The sequence below is a fragment of the Zea mays genome, chromosome 1, assembly GCF_902167145.1.
Source record: "Zea mays cultivar B73 chromosome 1, Zm-B73-REFERENCE-NAM-5.0, whole genome shotgun sequence".
NCBI classification, from domain to species: Eukaryota; Viridiplantae; Streptophyta; class Magnoliopsida; order Poales; family Poaceae; genus Zea; species Zea mays.
The window spans coordinates 265769552-265790253 of NC_050096.1; positions in this window are offsets into that span (position 1 = coordinate 265769552).

Here is a 20702-nt window from a genome sequence, read left to right on the forward strand (position 1 = left end):
GGAGTCCGCGCTTCTCGCTCCCCTTCGGCCGACAGTTCGGGTGCGCGCCACCGTCCGGATTCGCCCCCCGTCGACATTTACGGGGTTGTTGATGTATGTCGATTGAAGATGCAGGCAGGGGCGGATCTGCGTCCGGGGCTGCCTAGGCTGCAGCCCCGGTCGCGGCCCAACTACAACGAATAGGCGGTCGCAGCCCATTAGGTCACGCAGTCGTCGTCCAGCCGCCAGCTCGCCAGTACGCATCTACGTCTCCCTCCATCTCTAGCCGGCAGCCGCCACTACGCATCTACGTCTCCCACAAGCTCCAGCCGCCACTTGCCTACTCGCCTCGTGCCGTCTCGCGCACGGAGGCCGGAGGCCGAAGGCCGGAGCACCGTCGCGGGCTCGCGGCGCCACGGGCGCTCCCTCCTGGTCCTGGGCTCTTGGCCGGCTGGCCTCCTTCCGTGAAGCAAAGCAAGCAAGCAGTGAAGCCTCCTGGCAAGCAGTGAAGTCGTGAAGCAAAGCAATCAAGCCCGAAGAGCAAGTCCACGGCCGGGCGGGCGCGGACTGCAGACAAGCAAGCAAGCAAGCCGAGCAGACTGCAGACAATCAAAGCAAGCAGTGAAGTCGTGACTGCCAGGTACACATTGATTATTGTATGTCTAGAATCCATATCGATTTACTTTGGGCTACAAATTTCTTGAATGTTTAAATTATATCTTGCTTCTTGTGTCATATTAAACATCACTTATATTTTTTTGTTTGATTTAAAAAATTTGTAGCCTTAGTTTAGTAGCCCCTCTTGGACCAATCATGGATCCGCCACTGGATGCAGGCTTGGTCCCCTCCCCTGCGTTGTGACTGCATCCAAAGCGCTTCGGGTGGCTTCGAAGCTCATGATCCCCTTCGTCCATTGAATATTGTGTGCACCTGTCATCGATTTCCACCACTGCTCACTCTCGATATATTCTTTTGGTGGTGATTTGTCGGAGCGAGCTCAATCTCCTCGTCAACAACCAGCTCGAGCGAGTTGAGGCCTAGATTCAAGATACATGGCAGGTATATAGTCGATCGATTCTGGTCGATTTTGCTTGATTCCAGCGGTTTCGACGATTTTATATTGGTAATCATTGTGTAAGTTGTGATTTGTTTTCCAGTTGGAATCTTTCACTCCAAAGGCTAGTAACACGTCTTGGATTTTTGACCATTACATTTCAATGACCATAGTGGTGAGAGCTTTCCATTTTGGTTGGAGGAGGGTGCAACATTGGCATAAGAAAGGTGAGCGAATGCAGGAGGGAAAGAAAGGGTGTGTTGCTCCCATCAAGATACTTATTGGGACCATGTTTTGTCGCCGAAGGTCCTGCAGAAAGAAACAGCTTCGGCTGAAGCTGCTCGTACGTGACGCCGAAGGTATCATTCACGAAGCTTCGGTATTACAACATATCCGAAGGTGAAGGGTCGAACCTGAGAGCACCTAGAGGGGGGGTGAATAGGTGATCCTGTAAAACTTAAACTTATAGCCACAAAACTTTGATTAAGCGTTAGCACAGTTAATGCCAAGTGGCTAGAGAGGAGTCAAAACACAATAACCACAAGAATTCAATCACAGAGATGACACGGTGGTTATCCCGTGGTTCGGCCAAGTACAAAACTTGCCTACTCCACGTTGTGGCGTCCCAACGGACGAGAGTTGCACTCAACTCCTCTCAAGTGATCCAATGATCAACTTGAATACCACGGTGTTCTTGCTTTTCTTTTCTCAATCCCGTTTGCGAGGAATCTCCACAGCTTGGAGCCTCTCGCCCTTACAAAAGATGTTCACAGAGAATCACAGAGCAAGGGAGGGATTAGCAACTCACACACGACACAAAGATCACAGCGAATACGCACACACAAGACCCAGAATTGAGCTCGAAAGACTAGCACACTAGAACGGAGCTCAAATCACTAGAATGTCGAACAAGTGCGCAAGATTGATGTGTGAGTGATCAAGAGTGCTCAAGGAATGCTTGGTTATTTCTTCCATGCGCCTAGGGGTCCCTTTTATAGCCCCAAGGCAGCTAGGAGCCGTTGAGAACAAATCTGTAAGGCCATCCTTGCCTTCTGTCGTCGGGCGCACCGGACAGTCCGGTGCACACCGGACACTGTCCGGTGCCCGATTTCTTTCCTTAACAGGCGCAGCCGCCCGTTGCCGACCGTTGCAGATCTGGCGCACCGGACAGTCCGGTGCACACCGGACAGTCCGGTGCCTCCTTCCGACCGTTGGCCAGACCACGTGTCGCGCGCAGATTCCGCGGTCGACCGTTGGCTCGGCCGACCGTTGGCTCACCGGACAGTCCGGTGCCCCAGACCGAAACAGCCTGTTGGCTGTACACAGCCAACAATCTCCTTTTCTTCTTTTCTCTGTTTCTAACACTTAGACGAATATATTAGTACACAAAAACCAATGTACTAAGGCTTAGAAACATACCTTTACTTGTGATTTGCACTTTGTTCATTCATGGGCATGGATTCACATTTAAGCACTTGTGTTTGCACTCAATCACCAAAATACTTAGAAATGGCCCAAAGGCACATTTCCCTTTCAATCTCCCCCTTTTTGGTGATTTATGCCAACACAACATAAAGCAACTAGAACAAGTGCAAAATCACTTCAAATAGAATAAATTTGAGTTTTATTCAATTTTGGCATATATGGATCATCCTTTGCCACCACTTGGTTTGTTTTTGCAAATCAAACTCAAATCTCTATCTCTAAGTCAAACACACATGTTGAAGCATAAAGAGAGTCATTCCAAAAGAGATTGATCAAAGATTTCAAAAATTCCCCCTATTTCCCAATAATCATTACTTCTCCCCACGAGAAACCAACTTTTGACAAAAGAGTCAATAAGAGAGTTTTGACAAAACAAAAAGCTCTATTTCACTATTTTCAAAATTTCTCAAGTGGTAGCTGATCCATTTATTGCTTTGGCCTTTATTTTCTCCCCCTTTGGCATCAAGCACCAAAACGGAATCAACTTTGGCCCTTTTAACCCCATTGCCTCACCAAAATCTTCAATTAAGAGCAAATGGCAATAAGAGTTCATGAGATGAACTTGGAATTAGTTACCCTCTCATCGGAGTGCAGTGGAAGTCTTTCATGGTCCAAGTCCACCTTTTCCCTTTCAATTCTCCTTCGAGACTAAATCAAGCAAACTCAAGCATATAGTTAATCTCAAAGGGTCAAGTTGTAACACATCTCCCCCTAAACATGTGCATCACTTTGCAACGGACTTGTGAGGTCCAGGGAGTGTTTGTACAACTTGAGCACCACAATAAGCAACAAAATGCAGAATGAACATGATCAAAAGCATAAACACATGTATGCTACAATTCAATCCAAGTTCCGCGAATCTAAGACATTTAGCTCACTACGCAGCCTGCAAAAGGTCTTCTCATCTAGAGGCTTGGTAAAGATATCGGCTAGCTGGTTCTCGGTGCTAACATGAAACACTTCGATATCTCCCTTTTGCTGGTGGTCTCTCAAAAAGTGATGCCGGATGTCTATGTGCTTTGTGCGGCTGTGCTCAACAGGATTTTCCGCCATGCGGATAGCACTCTCATTATCACATAGGAGTGGGACTTTGCTCAGATTGTAGCCAAAGTCCCTGAGGGTTTGCCTCATCCAAAGTAGTTGCGCGCAACACTGTCCTGCGGCAACATACTCGGCCTCAGCGGTGGATAGGGCAACAGAAGTTTGTTTCTTAGAGTTCCACGACACCAGGGACCTTCCTAAGAATTGGCACGTCCCCGATGTACTCTTCCTATCTACCTTACATCCAGCATAGTCGGAATCTGAGTATCCAACCAAGTCAAAGGTAGACCCCTTTGGATACCAGAGCCCGAAGCAAGGCGTAGCAACTAAATATCTAAGAATTCGCTTCACCGCCACTAAGTGACACTCCTTAGGATCAGATTGAAATCTAGCACACATGCATACGCTAAGCATAATATCCGGTCTACTAGCACATAAATAAAGCAAAGAACCTATCATGGACCGGTATGCTTTTTGATCAACGGACTTACCTCCTTTGTTGAGGTCGGTGTGTCCGTCGGTTCCCATCGGAGTCTTTGCAGGCTTGGCGTCCTTCATCCCAAACCGCTTTAGCAGATCTTGCGTATACTTCGTTTGGGAGATGAAGGTGTCGTCCTTGAGTTGCTTCACTTGGAACCCAAGGAAGTAGTTCAACTCGCCCATCATCGACATCTCGAATTTCTGCGTCATCACCCTGCTAAACTCTTCACAAGACTTTTGGTTAGTAGAACCAAATATTATGTCATCGACATAAATTTGGCACACAAACAAATCACCATCACATGTCTTTGTAAAAAGAGTTGGATCGGCTTTCCCAACCTTGAAAGCATTAACAATTAGAAAGTCTCTAAGGCATTCATACCATGCTCTTGGGGCTTGCTTAAGTCCATAGAGCGCCTTAGAGAGCTTACACACATGGTCGGGGTACCGTTCATCCTCGAAGCCAGGGGGTTGCTCCACGTACACCTCCTCCTTGATTGGCCCGTTGAGGAAGGCGCTCTTCACATCCATTTGGTACAGCCTGAAAGAATGATGAGCGGCATATGCTAGCAAGATACGAATTGATTCTAGCCTAGCCACAGGAGCAAAAGTCTCCTCGAAATCCAAACCTGCGACTTGGGCATAACCTTTTGCCACAAGTCGAGCCTTGTTTCTCGTCACCACCCCGTGCTCGTCCTGTTTGTTGCGGAACACCCACTTGGTTCCCACAACATTCTGCTTCGGACGAGGCACCAGTGTCCAAACTTCATTCCTCTTGAAGTTGTTGAGCTCCTCATGCATGGCCAATACCCAGTCCGGATCTAGCAAGGCCTCCTCTACCCTGAAAGGCTCAATAGAAGAGACAAAGGAGTAATGCTCACAAAAATTAACTAATCGAGATCGAGTAGTTACTCCCTTGCTAATGTCACCCAGTATTTGGTCGACGGGATGATCCCTTTGAATCATCGCTCGAACTTGGGTTGGAGGTGCCGGTTGCGCTTCTTCCTCCATCACATGATCAACTTGTGCTCCCCCTTGATCACACGCCTCCTGTTGATGAACCTGTTCATCGTCTTGAGTTGGGGGATGCACCATAGTTGAGGAAGAAGGTTGATCTCGCTCCAAGTGTTCCTGTGGTCGCACATCACCAATCGCCATGGTGCGCATAGCGGCCGTTGGAACATCTTCTTCATCTACATCATCAAGATCAACAACTTGCTCTCTTGGAGAGCCATTAGTCTCATCAAATACAACGTCGCTAGAGACTTCAACTAAACCCGATGATTTGTTGAAGACTCTATACGCCTTTGTATTTGAGTCATAACCTAATAAAAACCCTTCTACTGCTTTGGGAGCAAACTTAGAATTTCTACCTTTCTTCACTAGAATGTAGCACTTGCTCCCAAATACACGAAAGTAAGATACATTGGGTTTGTTACCGGTTAGCAGCTCATACGAAGTCTTCTTGAGGAGGCGGTGAAGGTAGACCCTGTTGATGGCATGGCAAGCCGTGTTCACGGCTTCCGTCCAAAAGCACTCGGGGGTCTTGAACTCTCCTAGCATCGTCCTCGCCATATCGATGAGCGTCCTGTTCTTCCTCTCTACCACACCATTTTGCTGCGGTGTGTAGGGAGCGGAGAACTCGTGCTTGATCCCTTCCTCCTCAAGGAATTCCTCCACTTGAAGGTTCTTGAACTCGGACCCGTTGTCGCTCCTTATCTTTTTCACCTTGAGCTCAAACTCATTTTGAGCCCTCCTGAGGAAGCGCTTGAGGGTCCCTTGGGTTTCAGACTTATCCTGCAAAAAGAACACTGTCGGGGACCATAATTAGGGGTACCCTCAAGACGCCTAATTCTCAGCTGGTAACCCCCATCAGCATAAAGCTGCAAAGGCCTGATGGGTACGATTAAGTCAGGGATCAGTCCACACGAGTGACTCGATCACGCTTCACCCGAGCCTAGCCTCGGCCAAGGGCAGCCGACCTCGAGAGACTTCCGTCTCGCCCGAGGCCCCCTTTTTATGGCGGACACATCACCGGCTCGCCCGAGGCCTTGGCTTCGCTCAGAAGCCACCTTGACTAAATCGCCACACCGACTGACCAAATTGCAGGGGCATTTAACGCAAAGGTGGCCTGACACCTCTATCCTGACACGCGCCCTCGGCAGAGCCGAAGTGACCGCCGTCACTCCACCGCTCCACTGGCCAGTCTGACAGAAGGACAGCGCCGCCTGCGCCACTCCGACTGCAGTGCCACTCGACAGAGTGAGTCTGACAGGCAGTCAGGCCTTGCCAAAGGCGCCACGGCGAACTCCGCTCCGCCCGACCCCAGGGCTCGGACTCGGGCTAAGACCCGGAAGACGGCGAACTCCGCTCCGCCCGACCCCAGGGCTCGGACTCGGGCTAAGACCCGGAAGACGGCGAACTCCGCTCCGCCCGACCCCAGGGCTCGGACTCGGGCTAAGACCCGGAAGACGGCGAACTCCGCTCCGCCCGACCCCAGGGCTCGGACTCGGGCTAAGACCCGGAAGACGGCGAACTCCGCTCCGCCCGACCCCAGGGCTCGGACTCGGGCTAAGACCCGGAAGACGGCGAACTCCGCTCCGCCCGACCCCAGGGCTCGGACTCGGGCTAACACCCGGAAGACGACGAAACTCCGCTTCGCCCGACCCCAGGGCTCGGACTCCGCCCTGGCCTCGGCCGAACGACTTCCGCCTCGCCCGACCCCTTGGCTCGGGCTCGGCCACGGCAACGGAAGGCAGACTCAACCTCGGCTTCAGAGGAACCCCCACGTCGCCCTGCCTAGGGCACAGACCGCCACGTCAACAGGAAGCGCCATCATCATCCTACCCCGAATCGACTCGGGTCACGGAGAACAAGACCGGCGTCTCATCCGGCCAGCTCCGCCGAAGGGGCAATGATGGCGCTCCACAAGCTCTATGACGACGGCGGCCCCCAGCTCTCTTACGGAAGCAGGACGACGTCAGCAGGGACTCGACCGCTCCAACAGCTGTCCCTCCGCCAGGCTCCGCCGCACCTCCGACAGCCACGACATCACGCCAGCAGGGTGCCCAGATCTCTCCGGCTGCCACATTGGCATGTACCTAGGGCGCTAGCTCTCCCTCCGCTAGACACGTAGCACTCTGCTACACCCCCATTGTACACCTGGATCCTCTCCTTACGACTATAAAAGGGAGGACCAGGGCCTTCTCAGAGAAGGTTGGCCGCGCGGGACCGAGGACGGGACAGGCGCTCTCTTGGGGCCGCTCGCTTCCCTCACCCGCGTGGACGCTTGTAACCCCCCTACTGCAAGCGCACCTGACCTGGGCGCGGGACGAACACGAAGGCCGCGGGACTTCCACCTCTCTCACACTCGACTCCGGCCACCTCGCCTCTCCCCCCTTCGCGCTCGCCCACGCGCTCGACCCATCTGGGCTGGGGCACGCAGCACACTCACTCGTCGGCTTAGGGACCCCCCCTGTCTCGAAACGCCGACAGTTGGCGCGCCAGGTAGGGGCCTGCTGCGTGCTGACGACAGCTCCCCGTCAAGCTCCAGATGGGCAGTCTCCAGCAACCTCTCCGGCCCGGGACGGTGCTTCGTTTCGGGACTCTTGAGTTCATGTCCTTCGACGGCAGCTACGACATGATACTTCTTCCACCGCCGCGCGACTACGACAATGGCGACCGACAACCCGCCCGCCGGCGGCGGAATCGACGACGTCTTCCCCGCGTGGTGGAAGAGCAACATTCGGGCTCGCTCCGTTCTCTCCCCCGCCAACGGAGGAGGAGGCGGGGCCGTCAAGGCCAGGCGGGAGGCCGCGCTTCGTCGGCCGTCGAGCGAATCGACGCCCCGACGGAAGGCACGCCGGACGTCGACCTCGCGTTCAAGACGGAGGCAAGCGCCGTCCCCCCGCGGCACGCTGACCCCGAGCAAGAAGACGACGCCGGCGCGCTCGCGGAAAGCCTGCAGGACGTCGCCCTCGAACCAGAGATGACGGTGCAACCAGTCCCCGAAGTGACTACGTCGCTCCTCGTCGACCAAAAGGTACCGACTAACTCCCATCTTGCGTCATTTCGACTCGGCCTCAACCCGCCAAACGACCTCGTTTTGGCGGGCGCTCTCATTGAGGCGAGTGCAACCCCACTGAGGTTCCGTATGCGGTCGCCTTGGGACCGACTGACGGACGTCTCGACCTACGGGCCCTCTGGGTCCGAGGAAGATGACGATCCCAGCATCGGTTGGGATTTCTCCGGACTTGGTAACCCCAGTGCCGTGCGGGACTTCATGACCGCATGTGACTACTGCCTATCCGACTGTTCCGATGGAAGCCGCAGCCTTGGCGACGAGAGCTGCGGCCCAAGCCGCGAATGTTTCCACATCGAGCTAGGGGATCCCTCCGAAGGCAACCATCTTGGCATGCCGGAGGACGGTGATCTCCCTAGGCCGGTGCCTCGCGCCGACATCCCACGGGAGCTAGCTGTGGTCCCCGCTCCGGCGGGGGGTTACGACCCACAACTCGAGCAAGTCCGCGAGGCGCAGGCCAGGCTCAACGAGGGAACAGGAGCGCTTGAGCCGATCCGTCGGGACGTCGGACATGCATAGGTGGGCCAACCCCTGTCCGGAGAAATACGTCATCTGCCCCAAGGTCTCCAGCACCGCGTCGCCAACGATGTCAGGATCAGGCCGCCGCCCGCATCCAGCGGGGTTGGTCAGAACCTGGCAACCGCAGCAATGCTCATTCGCGCGATGCCGGAGCCGTCAACCACCGAGGGTCGGCGAATCCAGGGAGAACTCAAGAATCTCCTGGAAGGCGCTGCGGCCCGGCGGGCCGAGAGCACTGCGTCCCGAAGGCAAGGATATCCCTTGGAACCTCATGCCGCGACTTCCCGATTCATGCGGGAAGCCTCGGTCTACACCGGGCGCACGCGCAACACCGCGCCTGCGGCCCCGGGCCACCTCGGCAACGAGCACCATCGACGCGACCGTCGGGCTCACCTCGACGAAACGGTGCGCCGAGGCTACCACCCCAGGCGTGGGACGCGCTACGACAGCGGGGAGGATCAGAGTCCCTCGCCCGAACCACCCGGTCCGCAGGCCTTCAGTCGGGCCATCCGACGGGCGCCATTCCCGACCCGGTTCCGACCCCCGACTACTATCACGAAGTACTCGGGGGAAACGAGACCGGAACTGTGGCTCGCGGACTACCGCCTTGCCTGCCAACTGGGTGGAACGGACGACGACAACCTCATCATCCGTAACCTCCCCCTGTTCCTCTCCGACACTGCTCGCGCCTGGTTGGAGCACCTGCCTCCGGGGCAGATCTCCAATTGGGACGACTTGGTCCAAGCCTTCGCTGGCAATTTCCAGGGCACATACGTGCGCCCCGGGAATTCCTGGGACCTTCGAAGCTGCCGGCAACAGCCGGGGGAGTCGCTCCGGGACTACATCCGGCGATTCTCGAAGCAGCGCACCGAGCTGCCCAACATCACCGACTCGGATGTCATCGGCGCGTTCCTCGCCGGCACCACTTGCTGCGACCTGGTGAGCAAGCTGGGTCGCAAAACCCCCACCGGGGCGAGCGAGCTGATGGACATCGCCACCAAGTTCGCCTCTGGCCAGGAGGCGGTCGAGGCTATCTTCCGAAAGGACAAGCAGCCCCAGGGCCGCCCATCGGAAGAAGCTCCCGAGGCGTCTGCTCCGCGCGGCGCCAAGAAGAAAGGCAAGAAGAAGTCGCAATCGAAACGCGACGCCGCTGACGCGGACCTTGTCGCCGCCGCCGAGTATAAGAACCCTCGGAAGCCCCCTGGAGGTGCAAACCTCTTCGACAAGATGCTCAAGGAGCCGTGCCCCTACCATCAGGGCCCGTCAAGCACACCCTCGAGGAGTGCGTTATGCTTCGGCGTCACTTCCACAGGGCCGGGCCACCCGCCGAGGGTGGCAGGGCCCGCGACGACGACAAGAACGAAGATCACCCAGCAGGAGAGTTCCCCGAGGTCCGCGACTGCTTCATGATCTATGGAGGACATGCGGCGAATACCTCGGCTCGGCACCGCAAGCAAGAGCGCCGGGAGGTCTGCTCGGTGAAGGTGGCGGCGCCAGTCTACCTAGACTGGTCCGACAAGCCCATCACTTTCGACCAGGCCGACCACCCCGACCATGTGCCGAGCCCGGGGAAATACCCGCTCGTCGTCGACCCCGTTGTCGGCGATGTCAGGCTCACCAAGGTCCTGATGGATGGGGGCAGCTGCCTCAACATCATTTACGTCGAGACCCTCAAGCTCCTGCGCGTCGATCTGTCCTCCGTCCGAGCAGGCGCTGCGCCCTTCCACGGGATCATCCCTGGGAAGCGCGTCCAGCCCCTCGGGCGACTCGACCTCCCCGTCTGCTTCGGGACACCCTCCAACTTCCGAAGGGAGACCCTGACGTTCGAAGTGGTCGGGTTCCGAGGAACCTACCACGCCGTGCTAGGGAGGCCATGCTACGCGAAGTTCATGGCCGTCCCCAACTACACCTACCTGAAGCTCAAGATGCCGGGCCCCAACGGGGTCATCACCGTCGGCCCCACGTACAAACACGCGTTCGAATGCGACGTGGAGTGCGTGGAGTACGCCGAGGCCCTCGCCGAGTCCGAGGCCCTCATCGCCGACCTGGAGAACCTCTCCAAGGAGGTGCCAGACGTGAAGCGCCATGCCGGCAACTTCGAGCCAGCGGAGACGGTCAAGGCCGTCCCCCTCGACCCCAGTGGCGACACCACCAAGCAGATCCGGATCGGATCCGGGCTCGACCCCAAATAGGAAGCAGTGCTCGTCGACTTTCTCCGCGCAAACGCCGACGTCTTTGCATGGAGTCCCTCGGACATGCCCGGCATACCGAGGGATGTCACCGAGCACTCGCTGGATATTCGGGCCGGAGCCCGACCCGTCAGGCAGCCTCAGCGCCGATTCGACGAGGAGAAGCGCAGAGTGATTGGCGAAGAGATCCACAAGCTAATGGCAGCGGGGTTCATCAAAGAGGTATTCCATCCCGAATGGCTTGCCAACCCTGTGCTTGTGAGGAAGAAAGGGGGGAAATGGCGGATGTGTGTAGACTACACTGGTCTCAACAAAGCATGTCCGAAGGTTCCCTACCCTCTGCCTCGCATCGACCAGATCGTGGATTCCACCGCTGGGTGCGAAACCCTGTCCTTCCTCGATGCCTACTCAGGGTATCACCAGATCCAGATGAAAGAGTCCGACCAGCTCGCGACTTCTTTCATCACGCCGTTCGGCATGTACTGCTATGTCACCATGCCGTTCGGTTTGAGGAATGCGGGCGCGACGTACCAGCGGTGCATGAACCATGTGTTCGGCGAACACATCGGTCGCACAGTCGAGGCCTACGTCGATGACATCGTAGTCAAGACGCGGAAGGCTTCCGACCTCCTCTCCGACCTTGAAGTGACATTCCGGTGTCTCAAGGCGAAAGGAGTCAAGCTTAATCCTGAGAAGTGTGTCTTCGGGGTGCCCCGAGGCATGCTCCTAGGGTTCATCGTCTCCGAGCGAGGCATCGAAGCCAACCCGGAGAAGATTGCGGCCATCACCAGCATGGGACCCATCAAGGACTTAAAAGGGGTACAGAGGGTCATGGGATGCCTCGCGGCCCTGAGCCGCTTCATCTCACGCCTCGGCGAAAGAGGTCTGCCTCTGTACCGCCTCTTAAGGAAGGCCGAGTGTTTCGCTTGGACCCCTGAGGCCGAGGAAGCCCTCGGCAACCTGAAGGCGCTCCTTACAAAGGCGCCTGTCTTGGTGCCCCCGGCGGACGGAGAAGCCCTCTTGGTCTACATCGCCGCGACCACTCAGGTGGTTAGCGCCGCGATTGTGGTCGAAAGGCAAGAGGAAGGGCATACATTGCCCGTTCAGAGGCCGGTCTACTTCATCAGCGAAGTGCTGTCCGAGACTAAGATCCGCTACCCACAAGTTCAGAAGCTGCTGTATGCTGTGATCCTGACAAGGCGGAAGCTGCGACACTACTTCGAGTCTCATCCGGTAACTGTGGTGTCATCCTTCCCCCTGGGGGAGATCATCCAGTGCCGAGAGGCCTCGGGCAGGATCGCAAAGTGGGCGGTGGAAATCATGGGCGAAACGATCTCGTTCGCCCCTCGGAAGGCCATCAAGTCCCAGGTGTTGGCGGATTTCGTGGCCGAATGGGTCGACACCCAGCTGCCAACGACTCCGATCCAACCGGAGCTCTGGACCATGTTTTTCGACGGGTCGCTGATGAAGACGGGGGCCGGCGCGGGCCTGCTCTTCATCTCGCCCCTCGGAAAGCACTTGCGCTACGTGCTGCGCCTCCATTTCCCGGCGTCCAACAATGTGGCCGAGTACGAAGCTCTGGTCAACGGATTGCGGATCGCCATCGAGCTAGGGGTCAGACGCCTCGACGCCCGCGGTGATTTGCAGCTCGTCATCGACCAAGTCATGAAGAACTCCCACTGCCGCGACCCGAAGATGGAGGCCTACTGCGACGAGGTTCGGCGCCTGGAAGACAAGTTCTTCGGGCTCGAGCTCAACCACATCGCTCGGCGCTACAACGAAACCGCAGACGAGCTGGCTAAGATAGCCTCGGGGCGAACGACAGTCCCCCCGGACGTCTTCTCCCGGGATCTGCATCAACCCTCCGTCAAGCTCGACGACGCGCCCGAGCCCGAGGTACCCTCGGCTCAGCCCGAGGTACCCTCGGCTCAGCCCGAGGCACCCTCGGCCCAGCCCGAGGTACCCTCGGCCCCCGAGGGCGGGGCACTAAACGTCGAGGAAGGGCAGAGCGGGGCCACGCCAGATCAAGATTGGCAGGCCCCGTACCTGCAATATCTCCGTCGAGGAGAGCTACCCCTCGACCAAGTCGAGGCTCGGCGGGTAGCGCGACGCGCCAAGTCATTCGTCTTGCTGGGCGACGAAGAGGAGCTCTACCATCGCAGCCCCTTGGGCATCCTCCAGCGATGCATCTCCATCGCCGAAGGTCGGGAACTGCTGCAAGAAGTACACTCGGGGGCTTGCGGCCACCACGCGGCGCCCCGAGCCCTTGTCGGAAATGCTTTCCGGCAAGGCTTCTACTGGCCAACGGCGGTGGCTGACGCCACTAGAATTGTCCGCACCTGCGAGGGGTGCCAATTCTATGCGAAGCGGACACACCTGCCCGCTCAGGCTCTGCAGACAATACCCATCACCTGGCCCTTCGCTGTATGGGGTCTGGACCTCGTCGGTCCCTTGCAGAAGGCGCCCGGGGGCTACTCGCACCTGCTGGTCGCCATCGACAAATTCTCCAAGTGGATCGAGGTCCGACCTCTGAACAACATCAGGTCCGAGCAGGCGGTGGCATTCTTCACCAACATCATCCATCGCTTCGGGGTCCCGAACTCCATCATCACCGACAACGGCACCCAGTTCACCGGCAAAAAATTCTTGGATTTTTGCGAGGATCACCATATCCGGGTGGACTGGGCCGCCGTGGCTCATCCCATGTCGAATGGGCAAGTAGAGCGTGCCAACGGCATGATTCTACAAGGGCTCAAGCCTCGGATCTACAACGACCTCAACAAGTTCGGCAAGCGATGGATGAAGGAACTCCCCTCGGTGGTCTGGAGCCTAAGGACGACGCCGAGTCGTGCCACGGGCTTCACGCCGTTTTTCCTGGTCTACGGGGCTGAAGCTATCTTGCCCACTGACCTGGAATACGGCTCCCCGAGGGCGAAGGGCTACACCGAACAAAGCAACCAAGCTAGCCGAGAGGAATCGTTGGACCAGCTGGAGGAAGCTCGGGACAGGGCCTTACTACACTCGGCGCGGTACCAACAGTCCCTGCGACGCTACCACGCCCGAGGGGTCCGGTCCCGAGAACTCCAGGTGGGCGACCTGGTGCTTCGGCTGCGACAAGACGCCCGAGGGAGGCACAAGCTCACGCCCCCCTGGGAAGGGCCATTCGTCATCGCCAAAGTTCTGAAGCCCGGAACATACAAGCTGGCCAACAATCAAGGCGAGATCTACGGCAACGCTTGGAACATCAAACAGCTACGTCGCTTCTACCCTTAAGATGTTTTCAAGTTGTTCATATACCTCGCACCTACGCAAAGTTTAGTCGTCAAGGAAGGGTCGGCCTAGCCTCGGCAAAGCCCGACCCTCCCTCGGGGGCTAAAAGGGGGGAGACCCCCTCTGCGTCGAGTTTTTCCTCGAAAAAGGATCTCTTTTTAGCAGGATTTCTTTCGTGCTTCTTGACTACTTCGGAAAGCGGATCCTGGAAACGACGGGGTACACGTAAGCAGCCAAGGCTGACCGAGCCGAGGGACTCCTACGCCTCCGGGATACGGATACCTCACTCATCACCTTCTGCGATAAGTAACTTGCGCTCAGATAAAGCGACTCCGTGGACCGAACAAGTCTTCACGTTCGGAAGCTCTCCTGCCGAAGCAGTCCTTCAAGCTCTCTCGGCTAAGTCGGGGATAGGGCCTCATGGACGGGTGAAAGTACGCGTAAGTGGCAAGGCCGACCGAGCCGAGGGATTCCCACGCCTCTGGGATACGGATACCTCACTCGTCCCTTCCGCGAAAAGCAACTCTCGCTCACACAAACATCCCTGTTACCGACAGAGTCCAGATGCTCGAAACAAGAGGAAAAAAGACGCAGCTTCGCAAGCGCGGCGAGGGTGTGTTTTTCTGGCCTCGGCGGCCGCAGCTGGCCTCGGCGGCCGCAGAAAGCACACGCTACAAGATGATCTGATCCTGCAGGCTCGGGTCTTCACGCTGAAGGGAGTCGTAGCACCCTCGGCATCGACGACGTCTTCAGCAAAGCCCGACCCGAGGCCTCAACTGATCGACTTTGGCGTCGGCTCCGCTGACGGACAACATGGCTAGGCTCCGGCCAACCAGGTTCCCATTCTCGAGCCAACTCCGCCTCTGTTCATACTGATATCGCTACCCCTGGCCTCGGTCCACCGAAGGGCGGCCGAGGGGTCTCTTTAACTAAGCTAGAAGAGCCCCAGACAACAAGGCCGAACGGGCCGAGGGATTCCTACGCCTCCGGGATACGGATACCTCACCCGTCACCTTGACACGGGGCGACTCATGCTTGGTAAAGCGGTTCAGATAATCAACAGGCGAGACTTAGTGCTCGAAAATGAGGAAAAAACACGGCTCCGTGCCGAAATTACATACATGTTCAGGCCTCGACAGCCACAATGAACAAAAACACTGGCATTCGAAGTGCCATTACGAACGGAACTCCGGTTCCCCCTCCGCAGGCACGAACGACCCCACTCCGAGGGGGAAGGCCTGCGGAGCAACGGAAGGCCGACGAATGGTGCGCCGTCACCTGCTCCAGCAGCGGCGACGACGACGCCTTCTGCTCCGAGGGACCAAGCAGCGGCAACGCCGACCTCGGGCTAGATGCCGCTGCCAGGAGGCCCCCGCCCATGCCGAAACTCGTAAGGCAAGGACGGGCAGAAGGCCGTAGAGTTGGAGGTCAGCCCGTGGCCGGCCCCGGCTATCTCGCCGGCAGCAGAACCTCTTCAAGCTGCCGTGGCGGATGCCGGCACCGCGAGCGGCTCCGAAGCCACTCGCGCCTGAAAGCCAGGCACGCTGCAGCTGCCAGCGCCGCGGACGACGGCCGCCTTTCCCTCCGATCACTGAGTGAAGGGGCGGGCCGCCGCCCACGCGGGGGCCGACCTCAACTCTGCGCACTCCCCTCCCCAGCCCTGGTGATGAAAATCCTTGAGGCTGAGGGAGGGGAAGAGGCCGCAGCCCGGCTCGCTTTTCCCCACCATCAAGCCGGAGGTCGCCATCTCGGGTGACCACCGGCGGAGGGGAGCAGCCGGGCAGCATGATGAAAATCCTTGAAGCCGAACGATGGCTGAGAGGTACCAACTCCCATGGGGTTGCGTTCCTCCAACGAGGAGGCGGAAAGGCGGCGGATACCCCCCATCCGGGGGCTTGGAAGATGGAAAGACACGACGCTTAAGGGAGGAAGAAGACATGGTTGCCTTCCGAAAGGAGTCTCCCTCCTTTTAAAGGCAACTCTCCCTACGTGCGCCCCCAGGCGCCGCGGGCTGAGTCTTCTCCAACACGCTCCAAGGCCCTCCCCTGCGACTCGGGGGCTGGGTCCCGCATGTCATGCAAGCCGGCTCAGGGCAGAAGAAGCCAAACCGCCGCGCGTGGTGCACACGACCGTCCAGCGGTTACAAGCGACCCCCCATTTTCGCCCAGACCAACGGGCAGAAGGGGCGGGCAGCCACGCAGGCGGCATGCAACCGCGCCAGATGGACGCGCTTCTCCGACTTCTGACACGCCAGCTTGGGAACCCAGGCCCACGCGTCGAGCAACCGGCGCGCCAGTTGCTGCATGCAAGCAACCGCACCGCCACTTGTGCCACCATCGCGCCTCTTCGGTTGCGAAGCCTGTGCCGCGACTCGAGGCGACCCAACAGCACCACACTGGCGCGTCGGTCAAAGCGACCGAAAGTGGGCCGGCAGTAATAGCGGTGGCAGGCGGGCGGGCGCAGCGGTCACGTCGTCAACCAGGCTCACGTCCCATCCTGGGACAGCAAGAGAGCCTCCTCTCAAGGCGTGGAGACGGTGCACCCGTGACCCGTTCCTCGAACAGATCGCACGCGCGCAACGGCCGCCCCGCCAACCACTCGCCCCGTCGCATTAACTCCGCGGCGGGACACGCGGCGCCTCTGGCAGGAGGAGCGCGCGACGCTTCACCTTCGCCGTAATAACCGCGTCAGAAAAGGTACGCCACGTCGTCCGATTTCGTATCCTTTTCCGTTTTCCTCTTTCTCTATCTCTTGCAACAGGGACCGGGAAAGGGGGATACCCCGAAAGGGATCCTTCTTCGCGAAGGAACCGGGCTCCGAGCCCCCCATTACTGATCAGGGGTTCGAAGGCTGGCCCTCCGAAGGGTTCAACAGTCGCCTCAGATCGCGTGGGCCCGACACCCACTACTGGTCAGGGGTTCGAAGGCCAGCCCCCCGAAGGGCTCCATGGCCGCCTCAGGCTACTCGGGCTCCGCGCCCATTACTGATCAGGGGTTCGAAGGCTGGCCCCCGAAGGGTTCACAGTCGCCTCAGACACCGAGCGAGGGATGACCAGGGGTACGTTTGATACATAACCGAGGCTCGGGCTGCGCTCCCGAGGTACCCTAGGACATTTCCGAGACCAGCGGGAACGATCTTGTAACGGAATCCCATCGGAGGGAGGCATCGAGCCCTCGGACCCCGTCGCCAGGGGACCGGGTCCGGCAAATCACCCGCATGTACTTTTGGGCATGCCTCTGGGCCCCTAGCCGACCCCCAACGAACGGGGCACGGACGTCCACTCGGATTACCCGCTTGCAGCTCACCGGAGACACCATGTTCGGTGCCCATCGAGGGTAACATGGCGCACTCCCCCCCTCCTCCTTGCGGAAAGGCGACGTAGGGGCATATGTAAAAAGTCGAGTCTGTCCCTGATCGTCCTCTCGCCCTGTGCAGAGGCTCGGGGGCTGCTCTCGCAAAAAACCGGCTCCGGCCAAATCGTTGACAGCGTCAACATACCAGCCCGAGAGCTTGGGCCCCGACCGTGCACCCGGGCTACGGCCAGTTCACATGAGGGAACGACCAGACCAGCCGAAGCGTTAAGCGAAGTACTAAGACCTCGAAGGAGTGTAACCACTCCTCCGAGGCCTCGGGGGCTACACCCGGCGGGTGCGCTCGCGCGCACCCACCGGAACGAAATGCAACCGAGAAAGGCTGGTCCCCTTGCAAAAAAGTGCGACAAAAGCCTCCAAGCGAGTGCTAACACTCCCTTCGAGGCTCGGGGGCTACTGTCGGGGACCATAATTAGGGGTACCCTCAAGACGCCTAATTCTCAGCTGGTAACCCCCATCAGCATAAAGCTGCAAAGGCCTGATGGGTACGATTAAGTCAGGGATCAGTCCACACGAGTGACTCGATCACGCTTCACTCGAGCCTAGCCTCGGCCAAGGGCAGCCGACCTCGAGAGACTTCCGTCTCGCCCGAGGCCCCCTTTTTATGGCGGACACATCACCGGCTCGCCCGAGGCCTTGGCTTCGCTCAGAAGCCACCTTGACTAAATCGCCACACCGACTGACCAAATTGCAGGGGCATTTAACGCAAAGGTGGCCTGACACCTCTATCCTGACACGCGCCCCCGGCAGAGCCGAAGTGACCGCCGTCACTCCACCGCTCCACTGGCCAGTCTGACAGAAGGACAGCGCCGCCTGCGCCACTCCGACTGCAGTGCCACTCGACAGAGTGAGTCTGACAGGCAGTCAGGCCTTGCCAAAGGCGCCACGGCGAACTCCGCTCCGCCCGACCCCAGGGCTCGGACTCGGGCTAAGACCCGGAAGACGGCGAACTCCGCTCCGCCCGACCCCAGGGCTCAGACTCGGGCTAAGACCCGGAAGACGGCGAACTCCGCTCCGCCCGACCCCAGGGCTCGGACTCGGGCTAAGACCCGGAAGACGGCGAACTCCGCTCCGCCCGACCCCAGGGCTCGGACTCGGGCTAAGACCCGGAAGACGGCGAACTCCGCTCCGCCCGACCCCAGGGCTCGGACTCGGGCTAAGACCCGGAAGACGGCGAACTCCGCTCCGCCCGACCCCAGGGCTCGGACTCGGGCTAACACCCGGAAGACGACGAAACTCCGCTTCGCCCGACCCCAGGGCTCGGACTCCGCCCTGGCCTCGGCCGAACGACTTCCGCCTCGCCCGACCCCTTGGCTCGGGCTCGGCCACGGCAACGGAAGGCAGACTCAACCTCGGCTTCGGAGGAACCCCCACGTCGCCCTGCCTAGGGCACAGACCGCCACGTCAACAGGAAGCGCCATCATCATCCTACCCCGAATCGACTCGGGTCACGGAGAACAAGACCGGCGTCTCATCCGGCCAGCTCCGCCGAAGGGGCAATGATGGCGCTCCACAAGCTCTATGACGACGGCGGCCCCCAGCTCTCTTACGGAAGCAGGACGACGTCAGCAGGGACTCGACCGCTCCAACAGCTGTCCCTCCGCCAGGCTCCGCCGCACCTCCGACAGCCACGACATCACGCCAGCAGGGTGCCCAGATCTCTCCGGCTGCCACATTGGCATGTACCTAGGGCGCTAGCTCTCCCTCCGCTAGACACGTAGCACTCTGCTACACCCCCCATTGTACACCTGGATCCTCTCCTTACGACTATAAAAGGGAGGACCAGGGCCTTCTCAGAGAAGGTTGGCCGCGCGGGACCGAGGACGGGACAGGCGCTCTCTTGGGGCCGCTCGCTTCCCTCACCCACGTGGACGCTTGTAACCCCCCTACTGCAAGCGCACCTGACCTGGGCGCGGGACGAACACAAAGGCCGCGGGACTTCCACCTCTCTCACACTCGACTCCGGCCACCTCGCCTCTCCCCCCTTCGCGCTCGCCCACGCGCTCGACCCATCTGGGCTGGGGCACGCAGCACACTCACTCGTCGGCTTAGGGACCCCCCTGTCTCGAAACGCCGACAAACACCCAAGTGAAGCGGGAAAAATCATCTACAATAACTAGACCATACTTACTCCCTCCTATGCTCAGATAGGCGACGGGTCCGAAGAGGTCCATATGCAGCAGCTCCAGAGGTCTTGAGGTGGTCATCACATTCTTGCTGTGATGCGTTCCTCCCACTTGTTTACCTGCTTGACACGCTGCACAAGGTCTATCTTTTTCGAATTGCACGTTAGTCAAACCTATCACGTGTTCTCCCTTTAGAAGCTTGTGAAGGTTCTTCATCCCTACATGTGCTAAGCGGCGATGCCACAACCAGCCCATGCTAGTCTTAGCAATTAAACATGCATCTAGACCGGCCTCTTCTTTTGCAAAATCAACTAAGTAAAGTTTGCCGTCTAATACACCCTTAAACGCTAATGAACCATCACTTCTTCTAAAGACAGACACATCTACATTTGTAAATAGACAGTTATATCCCATATTGCATAATTGACTAACTGATAGCAAATTATATCCAAGAGACTCTACTAAAAACACATTAGAGATAGAGTGTTCATTAGAAATTGCAATTTTACCTAACCCTTTTACCTTGCCTTGATTCCCATCACCGAATATGATTGAATCTTGGGAATCCTTATTCTTGACGTAGGAGGTGAACATCTTCTTCTCCCCCGTCATATGGTTTGTGCATCCGCTGTCGATAATCCAGCTTGAACCCCTGGATGCATAAACCTGCAAGGCAAATTTAGGCTTGGGACTTAGGTACCCAACTCATGTTGGGTCCTACAAGGTTAGTGCAAATATCCTTAGGGACCCAAATGCAAGTTTTGTCTCCCTTGCATTTTGCCCCTAACTTCCTAGCAACAATTTTCTTATCCTTTCTACAAATAGCAAAGGAAGCATTTAAAGCACAATAAATTGTAGAAGGTTCATTCACTACTTTCTTAGGAGCATGAATAATATTCTTTCTAGGCATATTTCTACCATGCATAAAGGAAGAACTAGAAGCAAACATGGCATGTGAGTTAAAATCATCATAAGCATTATAACTCCTACAAGCATTTCTAGTTTGTCTCCTATCATTATATATAAAAGCATGATTCCTTTTAGTGCTACTTGCCATAGGGGCCTTCCCTTTCTCCTTGGCGGAGATGGGAGCCTTATGGCTTGTTA